The 19,732-nt window shown below is 39.7% G+C and overlaps 1 protein-coding gene across 4 annotated transcripts in view; it reads left to right on the top strand.

Moving 5' to 3' along the window:
* LOC122549141 (coiled-coil domain-containing protein 102A-like) overlaps nt 1–19,732 on the top strand; it is a 564,343-nt gene that overhangs the window by 38,892 nt on the left and 505,719 nt on the right. Inside the window, exon 1 of one of the 4 annotated variants that reach the window (XM_043688476.1) lies at nt 6,881–7,005. The exons of 2 other annotated variants lie outside the window; for them this stretch is intronic. The gene's annotated coding sequence lies outside the window, so the exon portion shown is untranslated. Of the gene's footprint in view, nt 1–6,880; nt 7,006–7,981; nt 8,040–19,732 lie in introns of those variants that run through there. One more of the 4 variants, XM_043688475.1, reaches the window with a different exon arrangement.

Below are 19,732 nucleotides of genomic sequence, written 5' to 3'. Positions count from 1 at the left end.
AAAGATAAGGAAGCTGACATAGCTTTATCCATGACCTTTTTTGATCAGATAAGTGAGACAGAGCAGGAACAAATAGGAAACATACAAGTGTCTTTAGCTCTTTACAGCAGAAAGATGAGAACTTAAAACAGTTGTATCAAAAGGCAGAGGAGAGTGAATACATCCCTGTGTGTTATTACTAAACAAATGATGTCTTGATGAGGAAATGGACACCATCACACATTCAAGTAAATGAGAAATGGGCAGAGATTCATCAAATTGTTTTGCCAGTAGGGTATAGAAAGGAGGTGCTGCAAGTGACGCATGAGCTACCACTTGGAGGTCATTTAGGGGCAAGAAAAACACAGGCTAAAATACAAAGACATTTTTACTGGCCTGGATTACATAAGGATGTAGTTGAATCTTGCCAGATATGTCATACATGTCAGCTAATTGGAAAACCACAGGCAGTAATAAAACCTGCACCTTTAGTACCGATTCCAGCATTTTAGGAACCTTTCACAAGAGTCTTCATTGATTGCGTAGGTCCCCGACCTCAAACAAAAAGTAGGAATAAGTATTTATTAACAATAATGGATGTATCGACTAGATTTCCAGAGGTAATTCCATTACGCAACATCACAATTAAAAGGGTTGTAGAAGAATTACTTAAATCTTTTACTAGATACGAACTACCAATAGACATCCAGCCAGATCAAGGATCCAACCACATCCAAACTATAAAAGGAGGTTATAGATAATTTGGGAATAAAGCAATTCAAATCTACTGCGTACTATCCCGAATCATAGGGAGAGCTAGAGAAATGGCATCAAATACTAAAGACCATCTTGAGGGCTTATAGTCAGGATTATCCAGATGATTGGGATAAGGGAGTTCTGATTGTACTTTTTGCGATCAGAGATGCACCAAATGAATCAACCAAATTCAGTCCATTTGAATTAATTGTTTGGCATGAAGTAAGAGGGCCGTTAAAATTGATTAAGGAGAAATTAATAAGTCAGAATTCAGAGACCACCCAGTTGGACTACGTGCCAAATTTTAGAGAACAATTAAATAGAACTGGAGAGTTAGCTAGACAGCATTTAAAAGTATCACAGCATACAATGAAACAGGAAGCGGATAAGAAATCACAAATTCGCAATTTTGGAATTAGGGATAAGGTATTAGTGTTACTTCCAGTAACAGGTAAACCTTTAAAAGCAAGGTTTAGTGGACCTTATCAAATCGAGAGGAAATTGAGTGAGGTGAAGTACTTGATAAGGACACCAGACAGGAAGAAATCTCACACAGCATGTCATGTGAATATGCTCAAAAGGTATTTTGATAGGGAGGCAAAGCAAGAGGAGAAGGTGTTAATAATTACAGCATAGAAGGAAGAACCAAGTTCAGAGGATTCTGAATCAGACATTCCTCACATCAAATTGGACAATGAGGAAATTGTCAAAAAATTAGGATAAATTATTGAGTTACCTTCCACAAGAAAATCGAAATGACCTGAAAGAGTTACTACAATCACAAGGGGAGAAATTCAGACATAAACTGGGAAGTACTAACCTAATTGTGCATGATGTAGAGATAGGAGATGCTGTCCCAATTAAGCAACATCCTTATAGGCATAACCCTCTAACGTTGGCACAGGTTCAGTAGGAGATAGGGTGCATGCTCCAAGGTGGCATAATCAAAGTGAGTTACAGTGACTGGAGCTCACCTATAGTCATGGTGCCAAAGCCAGATGTTAGCCAACGGTTATGTGTGGACTATCGCAAAGTCAACGCTGTTAGAAAAACTGATGCATATCCAATTCCACGGTTGGACGACTGTGTCAAAAAAATGGGACAAGCAACTTACATTTCTAAGTTGACCCTGCTCAGAGGCTACTGGCAAGTACTTCTGTCAGAGAGAGCAAAGGCAATTTTGGCTTTCGTAACGCCACATGGACTGGATCAGTTCTAAGTCATGCCATTTGGTATGAAAAACGCTCTGGCCACATTTCAGAGTCTTACTAATAAGGTCATTGCCGGATTATCCAACTGTGTGGTGTAAATTGATGATCTGGTAATTTTTAGTCACTCACGGAAGGAACATTTACAGTATTTATTGGACTTGTCCGATCAACTTTGGAAGGGAGACTTGATGGTAAACCTAGCTAAACAGGAATTTGCCAAAGCCCAAGTCATCTTCCTTGGCCATGTTAATGGACATGGACAAATGGCCCCACGGGATGCAAAAATGAAAGTAATTGGGGAATTTCCCACACTGTCTACGAAAAAAGCAGTACTACGGTTCCTGGGGTTGAGTGGATTTTACCAAACATTTGTGCCAAACTTTAGCAGTGTGTCTGCTCCACTCACCAAATTGTTAAAAAAGGGCAAGAAGTTTCAGTGGACAGGAGACTGTCAAAAGACATCTTTCAGCCTAAAAACTATGTTAACCAGTGACCCAGTATTAGCCACACCAGATTACATGAAACTTTCCAAGGTGGCTATCGATGCCAGTGATGTGGGTATCGGTACGGTGCTCCTGAAGGAGGATGACGAGGGAATAGAAAGACCCATTGGGTATTTTTCCAAAACGTTGAATGTCCATTAACAGAAATATTCAATGTAGGAGAAAGAAACTTTAAGCTTGGTGTTGGCGTTGCAACATTTCAATGTTTATATTACCAGTATTGCATCTGAGACAATCATATACATTAATCCTAACCCATTGACATTTCTGGAAAAACTTAAGAACAAAAAGCCAGACTGTTTAGCTTGTTATTGCATGTGGCAGGTCGTGAAAATGTGATCGCCGATGCATTATTGAGACACAAATGAGATACGGAGGTGTTCAGTGGCGGGTATGCCATGGCCTGAATTTGCATATGGTTATGCATGCTTGCATGTTTATAGTTAGTATAGTGTATATATGTGTTTAGGCGAATAACTGGGATTTTGATAGGTTTTAAAAATAAAGCCATCTTTTGGTATTAATGGTTCATTTTTTTAAGGGGGGAGCTGTCATTAAGCTGGTTCCTTTTTTCTAAAAGCTGTTCCTTTTCACAAGGATACTATATCCTTGGTTTTTCTCAGAAGGGTTGTAAACGCTCCGGTGCCAATTAGACTGGCTTGGTACAGAGATTAATGAGTATTGAAAGGCTTTTTTGTTTATATGTAAACAGATGAGACTTCAGGCTATAGTGGTCATGTTTTAGAAGTGACCTGTACAATGAAAGGGGAGGGTTCAGCTCTCTAGCTAAGATGTTCAGTCCAGAACTAGTTAGGAGTTCAACAGTGAGCTGTGTGGAAACTCTCTTTCTCTCTTTCTGCTATTCTAACTACAACCTGTAAGCATCTGCTCCACTTTTAATTGTGTTGTAAGGGGGTTTGCTTATTGGGACTGTTGTGTATATTCAGAACAACATAATTAAATCTAATTTGGATAGACTGAATTCTGTTTTGTGTTTCATTGTGTAATTTCGTGAATACATTTGTCTGTTTTCAAACCTAGTAGTCAACCTAGCCGGCTTACTCCGGGTAATATTCACTGTACACTTACCAAAACAAATTGCAAAATTATGGTCTGGGTTTGCTGCTCAAGAATGTTTTGAGTGGTCTGGCCTAGTCCATAACAAGGACCATCAAGTTTACCTTTAGTTTGATAAACAAACTTGACTTCTAGTGAAAATAAATGTGAAATTATGACAGTAACTATCACACATTGTGGGTTTGTGTGGGAGGGTAAGCAGCTTGGGCCGGGGAAAGTTGGGGAATGCACTACTATCAACATTTTGCAGGCAACAGCAAAGGATTCTTTGTCCTCTGAGCTTCATAAGTATTCTTGTCAAATTTACATGAGAAAATGTCTTCTGAATGTTTGGATTTTACTGAGTTATCAGTCTAAGTAGGATATGAACCATTGCTTTGGGGGTCCAAATGGTGTTGTTGATCTTTGACCTGCATTTAATCAGATTGGTGCTTCAACTACCCACAAAATCAGCAGAACTAATGTTGCCATGGGGCAATAAAAGTGTTGTAAATGTGTTAGATGATGGGGAAATAAATTTCAACAAAACTATTTTGTCCTGCTTTATTGTCAATAAAATGTCCAAATTAAAATAGCAAAAAAGGAACAATGCATAAAATAGTAACATTAAACAGCATGGGAAATAAATTTCCCCATGCTGTTTAATGTTACTATTTTATGCATTGTTCCTTTTTTGCTATTTTAATTTGGACATTTTATTATAAAGCAGGACAAAATAGTTTTGTTGAAATGTTCATATTTTAATACATACATTATTGAATAGTATGTATTTAGCTGAAGTTATTTAGGATATGAATAGGCACCAGCCAGTAGCATGTTGCATCACATCTTTTGTTTTGTTGCAACAACTATTTTGTATTTTTATCTTACTGATTTTCAGTTGTTTATTGATTGTTATCTGTTCTGCAACATTTGCTCAGTCTCTCCTGGAGGAAATTATTAAATTGGAATGGGTTCAGAAAAGATTTACCAGGTTGTTGCCAGGTGTGGAGGGTTTGAGGTATAAAGATAGGCTGGATAGGCTGGGAACTTTATTTGCTTGAGCTTAGGAGGTTGAGGGTGACTTTATAGAGGCTTATCATGAGGGGCATAGATAAGGTGTTAAACAAAGGTTTTTTTCCCTATGGTGGGGGAGTTCAAAACAAGGGGGCATATTTTTAAGGTGAGAGGAGAAGATTTAAAAGGGATCTGAGGATCAACCTTTTTACACAGAGGGTGGTTTATACATGGAATAAACTGCTAGGGGAAGTGGTAGATGCAGGGACAGTTACAACATTGAGGAGAATTTGGATAGGTACATGAGTCAGAAAGATTTAGAGGGATATGGGACAAATGCTGGCAAGTGAGACTAGTTTAGTTTGGTAATCCTAGTCGGCATGGTCGAGATGGACAGAAGGGTCTGTTTCTGTGTTGTATGACTTGATGATAATTGGATTTGAACTTATCACTGCCTTTATCCTACAAACCAGAATTCATTCTTAACTACACTTAATGGCCCAGTATTACTGACCTGTAAATTTTTGTGCCTGAAAGGCAGTATACTTAACAATCAGTTGTTATTCATAGTACACCATGTGTGATGTAAACACATACTGAAGGATGAGGGGGCTGATAGTTGATGTGCCTGGCAAAATAGAGTTGCAAAGTGAAGAGACCAAGTTGATGATAGGGTTGAAAAGTCACGATGAAGCAAGTTTTAAAATATGCTTGAAACATGGTTATTGCTCTTAAGAAAATGGTAGTAAGCCTAGAGACCAGCTTTCAGATTGGGTAGCACAGAATGTTTCCTTTCCTAAAGTGTGTATGCGAATCAGTGGAGTTTTTCTAACATTCCAGTTGTTCCATGGTCACCGCGGTTACTAGATTTTTATTCCAGATTTATTTAATTAGGTAAATTCAGATCTATTTAATCCCCCAGTTTCAATGGTGAAGTTTGAGCTTGTATTTTTTGATCATTGAATTTGCTAGTCTCTTAACCACTGAGCTATCATTCTCCCATTGTAATGGTTATAGGGTAACTGATCTAATTCAAGTGAGGCAAAGAATATCACAGTACTGGTCATCAATTTACAGAAGCAGGAAGCAAAAGTCAGTCAGTCTTCCATAATTGTTTATTTGTATTTCATAGTTCAATACCAACTCCTGTTTCCGCTCTCTCTCTCTCTCTCTTTCTCTCCTTCCTGACCAGCCCCCCTTACTGGGAAAAAAGCCTTATTTCATGTTTCTTTTTAGTGCATGAACTATTTTGGAAATATTTTCAAAACAAACTATTCAGAAATGTAATGATACATCTCAGGAGCAGATGAGACTTGAACCCAGGCCTTCTGGCTCACTGATTTGCATGCTACCGCTGTGCTACAAGGAAAAACACAACTATATTATTTTGTTCAGAAACCTTTATCTATATGTTCTTAAAACAGATGCTGACAATATAGCTTTGTGTTTTATCCCCAAGCCATTGTGGATATTTTTTTAATCAACCTGTTCAGGTTTTTATGACACACCTATGGAGCAGGTGGGACTTCCTAGTTCAGAGGTAGGAACATACAGGCCCACATGAAGGAAAAAATGATTTCTCTTCTTTTTGTTCTACCCAGAAGTGTTATCACACACAAAAGAGTGTCTTCCCACCACCAAGATCACCATGGCTTTACTTTTTTTGCTTTTTTAAAAACTAGCAATCGCAAAAAACAGCCTTAAATATATGCTATAAAGAGCATCAGCTGTTCTCCATTATCTCTAGAGACTGTCCTAGTTCATTCTTCAAGAATGAACATTGTCAAAGAACAAATGATTAGGAGAAGAATTGGCAAGAATCACAAGAAATCACATATTTCTTCTCAATCTTTGGTCTCAAATGTGGTCTACCGTATTTGGTGGCTTTTTTCCCCATGCCAAACACCAGCTGCAAGAATAGAAGAGAAAGACAGTGGAGAAAAGGAAGAATTAAGTTAAAGAGAATTAGGAGCAGAATATAGCAGACACAGATAGTTCAGTATCATGTAGATAACAGAGATAGATGAGAAACATGTTATATTTTACAAATTACACTATATAATATTGTGGAAGATCCATTATTCTACTCAAACTTTCTTTTCAGAAAGACTGGAGCTTGTTCTAGCATAGAAGTGGTGACATACTTTCCCTACTTGACCAGATACAAGAATACCGTCTTAACTGCAATGTTGTGCAAGTGTAATTTCCCTTGACTGCCTGTCAGATTTCCTCATTATCATACTTGCAGGTTATGTGTCAATATCTTTTCCATGCTGCCTTCTCACCCGACAAAACTGACATCAGGAATTTGCTGTAAGGCATTTTGAAAAGTCTAACCAACATCAACATTTCTGGGCTGTTCAGTGAAAAGGAAATTTGGCAGCTTGTCTAAAGGATTGCTAATTTGTTGATTCCAGGCTGGCCTGACCATATAGGTGAACTAGATGGTAGCCTGGTGCCTAATTAGCTGGAAGTGAACAGAGGTAACATTTAATTCTAGAACTCTCATTTCTCTCTGTACTCATTTCTCTGTATATAGAATACCGACTCTATACTTGGAGAAAGGTGGTGGTTATCGTGGTGCAAATTGCCTCAGGTGTAGTTTGCTGAGGGTGCCAAAAACTCTTGGGCTGGCCCCTGGTAGGCATCCTTTCAGGGCAACTACACAAGAACAATTGTACCTCTGCATTGTTGTGCTCAAGGTACAGCAGATTTGAGAGCATTCCATAGAGAATATTGTTACTGCTAAATACTAGTCTTTAATGGGATCAATCTAATGAACAGGAGTTACAATTCACTGTGGTGTCTAATTTTATTCTTTTGTCATAAAATTCAATTGAATGATTGTTTCTCCCCACTGAATCACTGGAGAAAGTATAAGAACGTGATTGTACACTTTCAAAAACTGCATATTTAACAGGGTTGGAATATTTTATCAGTCCAAAATAAACCCTTACTATCCTGTAGACATAAGTTTCAGGCCTCATTATCAGGGATACAATACTCAGATGAAGTGGCAATATAAAAAATCTGCTGTGAATTTCCCGTGTTTTTGTCTTTAAAATGTATAATAAACCACCCTTTGAATACAATTGTCTTTAATTTATTTATGTAAATGGTATTTTTGCACATGCCCTGTCTGACAAGACATCTGTATTGAATTAGATGAAACCATCGGCATAGTTTATTTATTCTTTGCCATGTTGGGGAGGGTTAAGGTGGTTTTGTAGCTATTTAAATAATTACATTTTTTGCAGTATTTCATAACTGTATCCCAATACTAATAGGAATTTAAATTGTCTACGGACAGGGTCCCCTCAATGAAATCTCGGAAAATCAGTGTGATTTCTGTTAGCAAAGGATAGGTGGATCTAATTTCTTGTGGTTACAAAATTATTTGTGTAATGTAGCGTCTTATGTGTAGCAAGGACCTGTCTTCCCTAAAAGAATAGATTGACTCACTGAGCTGATGTCAACTGTCCTCTTGAGACTCTAACTATAGAGACTGGTGGAAAAGGTATTTACATTTTTATTGGCTGTTTATGTGCATAAATAGAAACTAAATAAAATATCTTATTGGAATGGAAAATAACCAGCTACAATTTTTGTGGCTGCTATAATTTTTTCGACTTAAATGTGTTTTAAATTTGATATTATTTCCTGAAAGGCCTAAAAATTTAAAATACAAGGAGTTCTGTTGTGTAAACCACCAATTAAATGGAATTTTGTTTGTATGTAGTTTTGCCAATCTTGTTTCTTCACTTCTTCAAATCTTAAGTTGGCATCTCACATTTTGACATATTCCAGACTATTCTTAGCATAAACATGCTTGAAAATCTCAGTGATAATTTTAAAAAATATATAATATAATTTAATGTATATCAGTTCATCTCAGATGTAAAGCCTTTCTATAGCTGTGAAATTGGACTTGTAATATCAGTTCCATTATGGTACCAATGTGTTTCGCTTATGCACATACGCTGCCTATGCTTAATGCTACCTTGGTGAGGGCAGTTGGAATAACACTGGAAGATTGAGGAATAGGCAGGTTATGGATGTCAATCCTCTTAAAGCCCTGATTTGATGGCAGCCCAGCCATTTTCAACCTCCCTGCTCCAACTGACTCCTTCTTTTAACCCTGCATAGCTATGAGTGCGTTCAGCAAGTGGGAAGGTGTGGCAATTGCAATTCCCCTTAGTTTGGAGCAAGAGAGGCAGGAGCAGCAGAGGCAGAAAATAATATAATGAGTTGTTCTTTCTGAATTCCGAGTCCACTGATATAATTACTGAGCGACCACCTAGCCTGGGCTGATTGATGAGCAACAGCAGGGACACTGGTGGGATAACAGTAGTAGCATCATGATTGCTGTCATCCTGAAAGAGACTGTCAGGGTTATATAGTATGGAGCCATGACCCTAGATCACTGGGTCAGCGACAGGAGTAGGAGGCTGCAGCAGCATAGAGTTCTGAATTGCTGCCAGATTCTGCAATCCCTGTCTGCAGCAGCAGTTTTCTAAGCATGTGAGTGAACATGGTGGAACAATGTATTAAGATGATGGCAAGACCTTGACTGTGAAGCACTCGGGGTGCTGCTTGTGCCATAAACTGAGACACGGCCTTAGAACACTGCGGTATGATCGAGTTGACCACCATGTACAACCTGGGATGGAAAGTCTCCAGACTCTGCATATATCCTGCCGTACAGCTGGACTGGCTCGTGGTTCCTTGACATTGAGACACTGTTTTTTAAAAGACCGACTTACACACCAGGAATTTAACTGCACCTTCCTATCAGAGCCCTCACTTGGGCCTCACTCTGCAGTTAAACTTGTGTGTGACCTTACCGGCCACTGAATGGCACCAACATATTTCTTACCTCTGTGTCAGCTGCAGGTCATTTGTAACCTGTGACTCACTATGTGCAATGCAGCATCAGTTTCTGAGCTGGTGGCTGTCAGTGTTTTTTCATCTGTTTCTTGATCATGTCCAGCTTGGCTTCCATGCTCCTGCACAACTCCGTAGTCCCAGACGGTAGTTCTTGGGTACCTGAAGAGAAAAAGACACAAGGGTAGGGTTGTGATGAGAACAGGAAAGATAGTAATTTGTACTGACACTATCTATACCTTGTACATCTGTAGAGTTGTGGGGTGAAGGGGAATTTGAAGATGAGAAATGGCTAGGAAGACAATGTCCTCTTCTATGGCTTCAGAACCATGACTGGCAATGGCTTCAGACATGGCTATTCCAATGGTACTGACTCCTCCAAAGGTCATGTGCATGTATCATGCCTATTCCACGACAGGTTAGCTGCTGCTACCTCCAGCACTGTGCCATTCTGTTCTATAAGAGAGAGGGAGGTGTGTGAGTGAACATGGTGCAATGTATTAAGATGATGTGGTTATCATGTTGAATAGTTGGCTGTATGTGCAAGCTGTGAGGTGTGTCAGGCTTCCAATGGTCGGTGAGGCTAGGATAAAGTTCTGAATGTTAGGTATGAATCCCCATTGATGGAGATTATTGGCAAGTGAGAGAAGGTGTGCAGTTAATTAAACATTGCATGAGGTTGGTGGTTCCCAAAAAGGAAGATGGCACCTGAAGATGATTACTTGTGTAAGGTCATTAAACCTCTTGCAGTGCTGCCCCAAGACCTTGGATTGCCACTGCTTTCATTGACCCCTCTATCCTAACCCCAGTGGATGAAGGACATTCATCTGCCTGTGTACCTCCCACACCGTGGTGCTGCATCAAAAAATCAGGGAGCCCACTACCATATTGCAGTCACATCTTCATTCTTCCTGTTGATCAGGTTCTCTTCCTCAACTACTTCCACCACCAGCTGCAATGTGAACTCATCTTCACTCTAAGAGGTGCAGGTTGGTTTTATATGGTGACAGCTAGATTTAAGCAGTGCTAACCTTGCAAGAAATTTGGACCTTCTGTTAAGATGTGCACATTTATTGCTGGACTGTTTGCCATTATTGTTTACATTAGCAGGCAGCACAAAGTTTATACATTGCCTTTTTTACTTTGAGTGGACACATTATTTGTGTATTGAATCAGTGTGCCTGCTTTCAGAATCTACAAGAAAAACCAGTAAAACTTACGAATGATGCATACTGATCTGACGTGTTTTGGATACCTCCGAACCATGCTGCAGCCTGAGCAGTACGCTCATTTCCAAGTAGTAATTTGTTTTTATTGGTATTTCCCTTTGGTACTGAACATACTGCATGGGTGGCATGGTGCCTCAATGGTTAGCACTGCTGCCTCACAGCGCCAGGCACCGGAGTTTGATTCCAGCCTCGGGTGACTGCCTGTGTGGAGTTTGCACATTCTCTCCATGTCTGCATAGGTTTCCTCTGGGTGCTCTGGTTTCCTCCCATAATCCAAAGATGAACAGGTTAGGTGAATTGGCCATGCTAAATTGCCCATAGTGTTCAGGGGTGTCTAGGTTAGATGCATTAGTCAGGGGTAAATATAGGGTGGGGGCATGGGGCTGCGTGGGTTATTCTTCAGAGGGTCGGTGTGAAATTGTTGGACCAAAAGGCCTGTTTCTACACTGTAGGGATTCTAATTCTAATTTACTTCTGATGACCTGAAAAAAGCTAATGAAGGTCTGCTTCAATAACTTTATTTCATGTACATATTGTTTATTACTTAAAATCATGTGAATTCACGAGGCAGAAAGAAATAATCACTGAATAGTGGGTCAGGGCAGGAGAAGAACTGTGTCAGAGTCAACAGGGAAAATAGAAATGTATTTTTTTTCCATTTAAACTTGGAATGATTCAGAAATATTCCATTTACAACGTGGAAAGAAGCTTAAATTGTAATTGCATGTCGTCTTCACATTGTCATTGAGTTAGACGAATGAAGGCAGAGCATTGGGTATTAAATTGGATCAGACTCAAGCTTGTCTGACTTTAGATCAAACTAGAGACTAAAAGCTTGTAGACGGATTGACTACCCCTGACATCATCTGGTGATGTACTAAAGAAACAGATCAAATACTGTGAAAGTTTCCATTTAACAGAGGAGGTTACTTGATGGGGAGTATCACTATTGCCAGAGAGAACTTGCCAGATGTTTTATTCTTGTGTTCAGATATATTCTTGTGTGTTCCTCTGGCTTCCTGCAAAAATGCATCATATATGTGGTTACTGACAAGGAGGCCCTTTCATTTTGGATAATTGTTAGGTTTTAAGCTCACACACAATGACATAAAGAAAACAGAAAATTACAGAACCACATCAAATCCTTTTAAGTGCAAATACATATGCATGAGCAAAGCTGGAAAGGACAAAATATTTTGATGTGATTTTTGCCCACTTAATGACAGCATCAAGCCAATGTTTTTGAGTTGTTTAGAGGGTTATGTGTGTACTGGAATAATACTAGTTAACTATCTGGTTACATTGTAAATTGATGATGAAATCTTGATTTCTCTAGTTCTGATAGTAATTCTGGAATAACTCTGGTGAGTGGCAGAATGCGCTTAGTAACATCAGATTAGGTACAGCACATCACTAGTCATTGGTTGAAAGAACATCGGGTAGCCTGTGGACAAGCACCATGGTGAGGACATCACAGGAGTGTCTTGCAGGAAGTCAAGACCCTTCAAGGAAAGTCCAGAAACCTATATGAACTTGTCTCTTCTGTTCAGATCCTCTTACGTGATGCTACCTGGTGGGAAAGATGCAAAACCTTGCTTGCTTGGCGTGGTGTTAAAACAAGCACTTAAGGCATAATGAGATTATATGATCTCCACATGTGCTGAAATCTCTCCCACCTTAAGACAAGCAGTCAAGAAATGAAGAAATGGATGTGAAATTTGTCGCCCATGGGTGCTGGGTGGCTCGAAGTCTGCTAGGTAAGTTGGGGCATTTAACTGCTAACCCTCCTGATATCCACCTGTCTTGTCAATTAAAAACACCATATGATTTCAAAACCTCCTTGAATGCAGAAAAGGAGCAATGTGGATGATTCCAACAATGTATTCATTGAAGCTACCATCAGATTGTCAGAATTACTTTGGGAAATCATGCTAAATGGGTGCTGTACTAATGAGACATGTCTGTTTCAAAGTCCGATGTCATCACCTAATTTCCTGATTAATACAATTGGAATTTACTTAGAACCACTGAAATAGAGAAATGTGCTGGCTTTAGCACTCAAATGTTGATTTGATGCAACTTTTGTGGAGCAGTATGTGATCTCCATTCACCCACTTGCATTCTATTTGCAAAGTGTACTTGCTGACATGGCACGAGATACTCTAGACTCAGGAATGTTATAACCTTTGCCTACTTTTCATTATTTTTGTTATTATTCTTTTATCAATTTTGGTTGGGAGCTGTGAACTGGAAATTGTGAGTTGAAGATGACCATTGGACTTTGGGAAACAACTTGTGGTAAAGTGAAAAGAATAAATTAAACATGCATTTGTTTATCTGTGAGGCAACACCTAGAAGTTAATTTCAGGCTAAACCTTGATTATGAAGGGTTTGTGCAGACACAATCATCTTGGAAAATCATTATGCTTAAACAAATAGCAGAAGTTGGCTATTAATGAGGTTAGCACTTGGGATTTGGTTCTTGCAAGTCTGGAAGAGTCAGACAGCAGATGTTGAATGGTCATTTCTGCAGCTGAGCTGAGCGAGAGCAGTTGAATGGCATTCTGGGAAGGTGAATGAACTGATATATTTGGACAGTGAAATGAGCCGGCCAGTTGGTTGAAGTTTCAGTTGGGGATAACTTTGGGAATAGTGATCACAATTCTGTAAGTTTTAAAATACCCATGGACAAAGGCTAGACTTTCCTAAAGGAAGACTGCTAAACTGGGGCAAGGCCAACTATAGCAAAATTCGGCAGGAGCTGGGGAATGTGAATTGGGAGCAGCTATATAATGGTAAATCCACATTTGATATGTGGGAGGCTTTTAAAGAGACGTTGATTTGACTGTAGGACAGACATGTCTCTGTGAAATGAGGGTCAGAAACAGCAAGTTTAGGGAACAATAGATGATAGGTGAAATTGTGAGACCAGCTAAGAGGAAAAAGGAAGTATACATAAGGTCTAGGCGACTGAAAACAGACAAAGCTTTGGGAGAATATCGGAAAAGTAAGACCAAACGGAAATAAAGAATTAAGAGGTCTAAAAGGGGTCATGAAATATATTTAGTAAACAAGATTAAGGAAAATCCGAAAGCCTTTTATTCATATATAAGGAGCGAGAGGGTAACTAGAGAAAGGATTGGCCCACTCAAAATCAAAGGAGGGAAGTTATGCATGGAATCAGAGAAAATGGGTGAGATTCTTAATGAGTACATTGCATCGGCATTCACCGAGGGGAGGGACATGATGCATGTTGAGGTTAGGGATAGATGTTTGATTACTCTAGGTCAAGTTGGAATAAGGAGGGAGGAAGTGTTGTGTATTCTAAAAGGCGTTAAGGTGGACAGTCTCCTGGTCTGGATGGGATCTATCCCAGTTTACTGAGGTAAGTGAGAGAGAAAATAGCTGCAGTCTTAACAGATATCTTTGCAGCAGCCTTGAACATGGGTAATGTCCTGGAGGACTGGAGAATTGCTAATGTTGTCCCCTTGTTTAAGAAGGGTAGCAAGGAGAGTCCAGGTAATTATAGACCACTAAGCCTGACATCACTGGTAGGGAGCTGCTGGAGGAGATAGTGAGGGATAGGATCTATTTACATTTGGAAGAAAATGGGCTTATCAGTGATAGGCAGCATGGTTTTGTGCAGGGAAAGTCATGTCTTACCAACTTAATAGAAATATTTGAGGAAGTGACAAAGTTGATTGATTAGGGAAGGGCTGTAGATGTCATATACATGTTGGGATCACTATTGTTTGAGATATACATAAATGATCTGGAGGAAAGTATTGGTGGTCTGATTAGCAAGTTTGCAGGTGACAATAAGATTTGTGGAGTGGCAGATAGTGAAGGGGACTGTCAGAGAATGCAGCAGAATATAGATAGATTGGAAAGTTGGGTAGAGAAATGGCAGATAGTGTTCAATCCAGACAAATTTGAGGTGATGCATTTTGGAAGATCCAATTCAAGAACAAACTATACAGTAAATGGAAACATCCTGGGAAAAATTGACATACTGAAAGATCTGGGTGTTCAGGTCCATTGTACCCTGAAGGTGCCAATGCAGATCGATAGTGTGATAAAGAAGACATACAGCATGCTTTCCTTCATTGGATGGGGTATTGAGTACAAGAGTTGCAGGTCATGTTACAGTTGTTTAGGTCTTTGGTTTGTCCACATTTGGAATATGAGTACAGTTCTGGTTGCCACATTACCAAAAGGATGTGGATGCTTTGGAGAGGGTACAGAGGAGGTTCACCAGGATGTTGCTTGGTATGGAGGGCGCTCGCTATGAAGAGAGGTTGAGTATGTTCAGATTATTTTCATGAGAAAGATGGAGGTTGAGGGGGGAACCTGATGGAGGTCTACAAAATCATGAGAGGTATAGACAGCATGGATAGCAAGAAGCTTTTTCCCAGAGTGGGGTCTCAATTACTAGGAGTCATGAGTTCAAGGTGAGAGGGAAAACATTTAAGGGAGAAATGTGTGGAAAGTTGTTTATGCAGAGGGTGGTGAGTGGCTGGAATGCATTGTCAGCAGAGGTGATAGAGGCAGGTACAATAGTGTCATTTAAGATGTATCTAGACAGTCACATGAATGGGCAGGGAGCAGAAGGATACAGATCCTTGGAAAATTGGTGACAGGTTAGATAGAGAATCTGGATTGGCGCAGGCTTGAAGGACCGAAGGATTGTTCCTATGCTATAATCTTTTTTTTCTTTGTCATTGAGGCATTCGGTAAAAACAGTCAGTCTAACACACCAGGACCAGAATTGGAGTTTTAAAAATTATGTTTTCTGGCTGGAAGAGTGTGAAGATTTTAAAGCTCCTGGTCTCAGCAGCTTTTTAGAAGCGCAGAGAGTAGAAAGCTGAGTTAGACGTTTTTATGGACCAGACCAAAACACTTAAACATATATTAAGAAGATAGCCTGGACCCCAACTTTTCTATTTTAAAGGTATGTGTAAGACACTGTTTTCCAGGTGCAATTTGATTGGTCAAACTACATGAGTTTAAGAAAAACACATTGTACTTTACACTCGTTGGAAAAAAGGCAAAATAAAAAGAAAAGAAATGAATTGGCTTAACTGTAACTCTATCGAAACTCTAGCAAAATAACATATATTAACTACTACTAATTAATTGTTCCGAAATAGTAATGCCTATAAAGAAACCCTTGGCAACAGTAAATTAGGTAAAATAGATTGTCTCACATGCAATTCTCGTAGCAAAAAGAGAACCCCAGCTTTTAGCTATAACAGAGAGAGGAATACGAGCTTCCACATTCAGTTTCAAGACCCCAGCAACTGCACAAAGCTAAAACTAAAAATCCTGATTCTATGTGAATTTTACCGCACCCATTCAGGATGCTTCTATTGTTCCAAATGTTTAAAAAAATTCCGAAGACCCCACAAGCTGTTTTCTTTACTTGCTTTAAGCAGACCACTCTGAACCTTTGTCTCAAGCTTTCTTCATAAAATAAAGGACAAAAAACACCTCTTAAACCCATAGAATCATCACGGTCTGCTAAAGGTGTTGTACATTTAATAAATTGTTATGCCTTTTGTTTAAGATGCAAAACCAGTGTTTGGAATCAACTATTTGCAAAGTCTGGGATTGATAATTCAAAGTCTAGTTAAGAGCCATTGAAGTAGCCATTGGGGTTCTTTTAAGGATCTTTAATTTTACTGTGTTACGAATATGTAAGTAGAAAGTCCTTTGTGGTTTGGCTATGTGTTTCCGTGTAGTAATAGGAGGGTGCCTAGGTTTTTGGACATTGTACAAAAAATCCAGGGAAAGAGAAATGCCTTGGTCTATTAAGATGGAAAAGTCCAACTTGCCTTGCTTCCCCTCTCAGTTGCTACAGACTGGTACTAGTCTGTCTTGACCTCAGAATGGGTTTCCTGACAAGGTGCCAGTGACTGATCACTCCCTTTGTCTTGGTGATTCTGATAAAATGTCCAACAATGTGTTATAGCACAGCACCCTCTTTTTAACCAGAGTCCTCAGTTCATTTGGTGTTGTCTCGACAAAGAGTCCCGGGTAGTCTTCCCATGTGTTTCACAAGTCCTTTTCAAACTGTAACAGCAAATGAACAGAACTTAAATTATGCTTGAAATCCTCTGCCTTTTTAAAATTAATTCATGAGATGTGGGCTTCTCTGGCTAAACCAGAATTTACTGCCCATCCCTTTTTGCTTTGGAGAAGGAACTGGTGAGCTACTTCTGCAGTCCATTTGGCGTTAGTACTTCCAACCAGCAGGTCACTGTTTGGAGTGGGTTTTGTTAGCCACCAAACTTGTTAATGAGCACAAGCAGCCAAATTAAATTGCAATCAATTGCATGGCACTTCAAAGGCATTCCAAAGATGCATGAAGTGTGAGTTAAACCAGCACTGGGCCTGGCAGAATTGGCATGGAGGCAGGCTGGTTCAGATACTCTTGCCCCATTATGTTGGACCTCTCACTCCCACTTGCTCCTGCACCTTTTTCCTAAAAGTGGGATGAGAGCTTTTCAGGCAGCCTTCAGGTCCCAAAGACAAGGCAGATGCATTGATGCAGCTTTTCCTGCAGCAGAGCAGAGGACCAGTGCTCTGGGTAGATCTCCCCTGTGCTCCTGCTTGCAGGCAGCCAGCGATGCCTTCTAATGGCACTCCCTGCAAAATGGCTGCTCTGCTGCTGAGGCTTTTTTATTTTAGATTTTAAAGAGAGTTGACTGATCGAGGGTACCACAAAATGCAAAGTGCTCTTTCTCTCACTGACTTGGAAAGGCTTCCCTCTTTCAGCCCACCATGAGCTGTTCCTGGAAATCTATCTTTCAGAGCCTGCCCATAATTGTAATTGCTATAATGGGCCAATGTCCAGCGAAAATACAAGCAGGGTGACTTTTTTTCATTACCATTCAGGTTTCTGGCTCACAAAGCTTGCTGGGAAAATCCTAGTTACCATTTTAGCAATGGATCTTAAAGGCCTTTTTGCTCTGCGGAGAATCATCCTTTATACCATTGAATTCATGTTCATTTGTGAAAAGAAAGAACTGAAATATGATCTGTGTCCTTCAAATGATAAGAAGGATGAATAATGTGGATGAAATTTGGGTATTGATCTTTTTGCAAACATAGAACTGAACAAATTTGAAATTCAAACTTACCAACAAAGCATTGAGTAGAATTACAGCCTCTAAAACTACAATGGTTGGCTTTGCAATGGCATGAAAACTGTGACTATTCCCAGATTATGGGGAGTCATTTTCCATTTGAACATTGAACAGGCAGGTTGTATTCACAGTACACATCCAGTGTGACAGTTTGGATTTCTGTTACTCTGGGCATCATTGCCTCATTGTCCACAAATAGCGGGCATTGCACATGGCAGATTATTGGCTGACTACAAGATCAGCTGACTGGCAAGTAAGGCTTGTGGATGTCGTGTTGGGATGCAAGTGCATATCTGGAAGATTACAAGAGTAGATTAGCAGACTCCCTATCTCTTTTCAGATTGAGGCCTCAAGTGCACACCCCCATAGGATCGACAGTTAGGTCCCACATTGGGAATTGGCGTACCCTGTCCATTTCTCTTTGAAAATTACAACTGGATCCTATAATAGGCCAATGACTCTGAATGTATAATTAGATAGCTGCAGTTTCGCTTGGGTGGGAGTGGTGGTCCCCTATTTAAAGTCCTGCTTGAAAGGTTTTTCAGGCAGGCTGATAGATTTATCTACTAGATGAAAAGGTTCTGGATGTAGGTTTGCTTGCTAAGATGGAAGGTTCATTTTCAGACGTTTCATCACCATACTAGGTAACATCATCAGTGAGCCTCCAGATGAAGTACTGGTGGCATGACCCAGTTTCTATTTATATGTTTAGGTTTCCTTGGGTTGGAGATGTCATTTCCTGTGGTGACATAATTTCCTGTGGTGATGTCATTTCCGGTTCTTTTTCAAGTTCATTAGCTGCTGTTTTAGTGTGTTGGTGGGTTTGTGGCTAACCTCTTGGCATCCCACAAACCCACCAACACACTAAAACAGCAGCTACTGAACTTGAAAGACCCTATACAGACAATAAGCAAAACTAATGTCATTTACAAAATACCTTGCAAGAACTGTAACAAACAACACATTGGACAAATAGGCAAAAAGCTAGTCACCAGGACACATGAACATCAACTAGTCACAAAAAGACATGACTCACTATCACTGGTATGCTTACAAACAGATGAGGAAGGACACCACTTCGACTGGGACAACACATCCATCCTAGAACAAACCAAACAGAGACATATACGAGAATTCCTAGAAGCATGGCATTCCAACCGGAACTCTATCAACAAACACATTGACTTGGATCCCATTTACTACCCCCTCAGAAAAAGAACAGGAAATGATGTCACCACAGGAAATGACATCACCAACCCAAAGAAATCTAAACACATAAATAGAAAGTGGGCCATTCCACCAGTGCTTCATCTGGAGGCTCACTAATGACATTACCTAGTATGGTGATAAAACGTCTGAAAATTAAACTTCCAGCTCAGCCAGCAAACCTACATCCAGAACCTCAACCTGAGCTACAAATCTTCTCCAAACACGCTCAGATGAACAAGTAATGGCCAACAGTTGAAAGTTTCCTCTTGTTCGTCCTCTTTGGGTTTTGGCCTAGGACTGCTTCTTCATTTTTATTTTTAAATGTCCTTTTCTGCTGACAGTACTGCAGCCTTTGGTTCAACTTTGAACTGTACTTAACAACATGGTACTGCCAGAATAAGGTAGAAGGCAATTTGATGCAAGATCAGTTTGGAAAACTAAAAATAAAAGGTCCCAAGCAATCTATATTTGTTTAAATTTTATTTCTTCGAGGCAGAAAAGAATAAGATGCTACTTTTTTACCACAGGAATCTGATATACTTTCTCTAATGGGTAGGGGCTGAATTTGGATTCCAAGGTGCATTTAGATGAACTCTTCTTAAAAACACAGTCAAATTAGTGAGATAAATGAAAAAAAATCTCTTGAAGTAATTGTTATCCAGCTGATGGTAATATTGGACAAGCCTGATCCCAGAGTGAAACCTGGAAGGATTGATCATAAGTTTTGTATTTATTTTTGA

The sequence above is a fragment of the Chiloscyllium plagiosum genome, chromosome 4, assembly GCF_004010195.1.
Source record: "Chiloscyllium plagiosum isolate BGI_BamShark_2017 chromosome 4, ASM401019v2, whole genome shotgun sequence".
Taxonomy (NCBI): domain Eukaryota; kingdom Metazoa; phylum Chordata; class Chondrichthyes; order Orectolobiformes; family Hemiscylliidae; genus Chiloscyllium; species Chiloscyllium plagiosum.
Note: the sequence above shows the minus strand (reverse complement) of the source record. Positions and strands in the feature narration are given on the sequence as shown.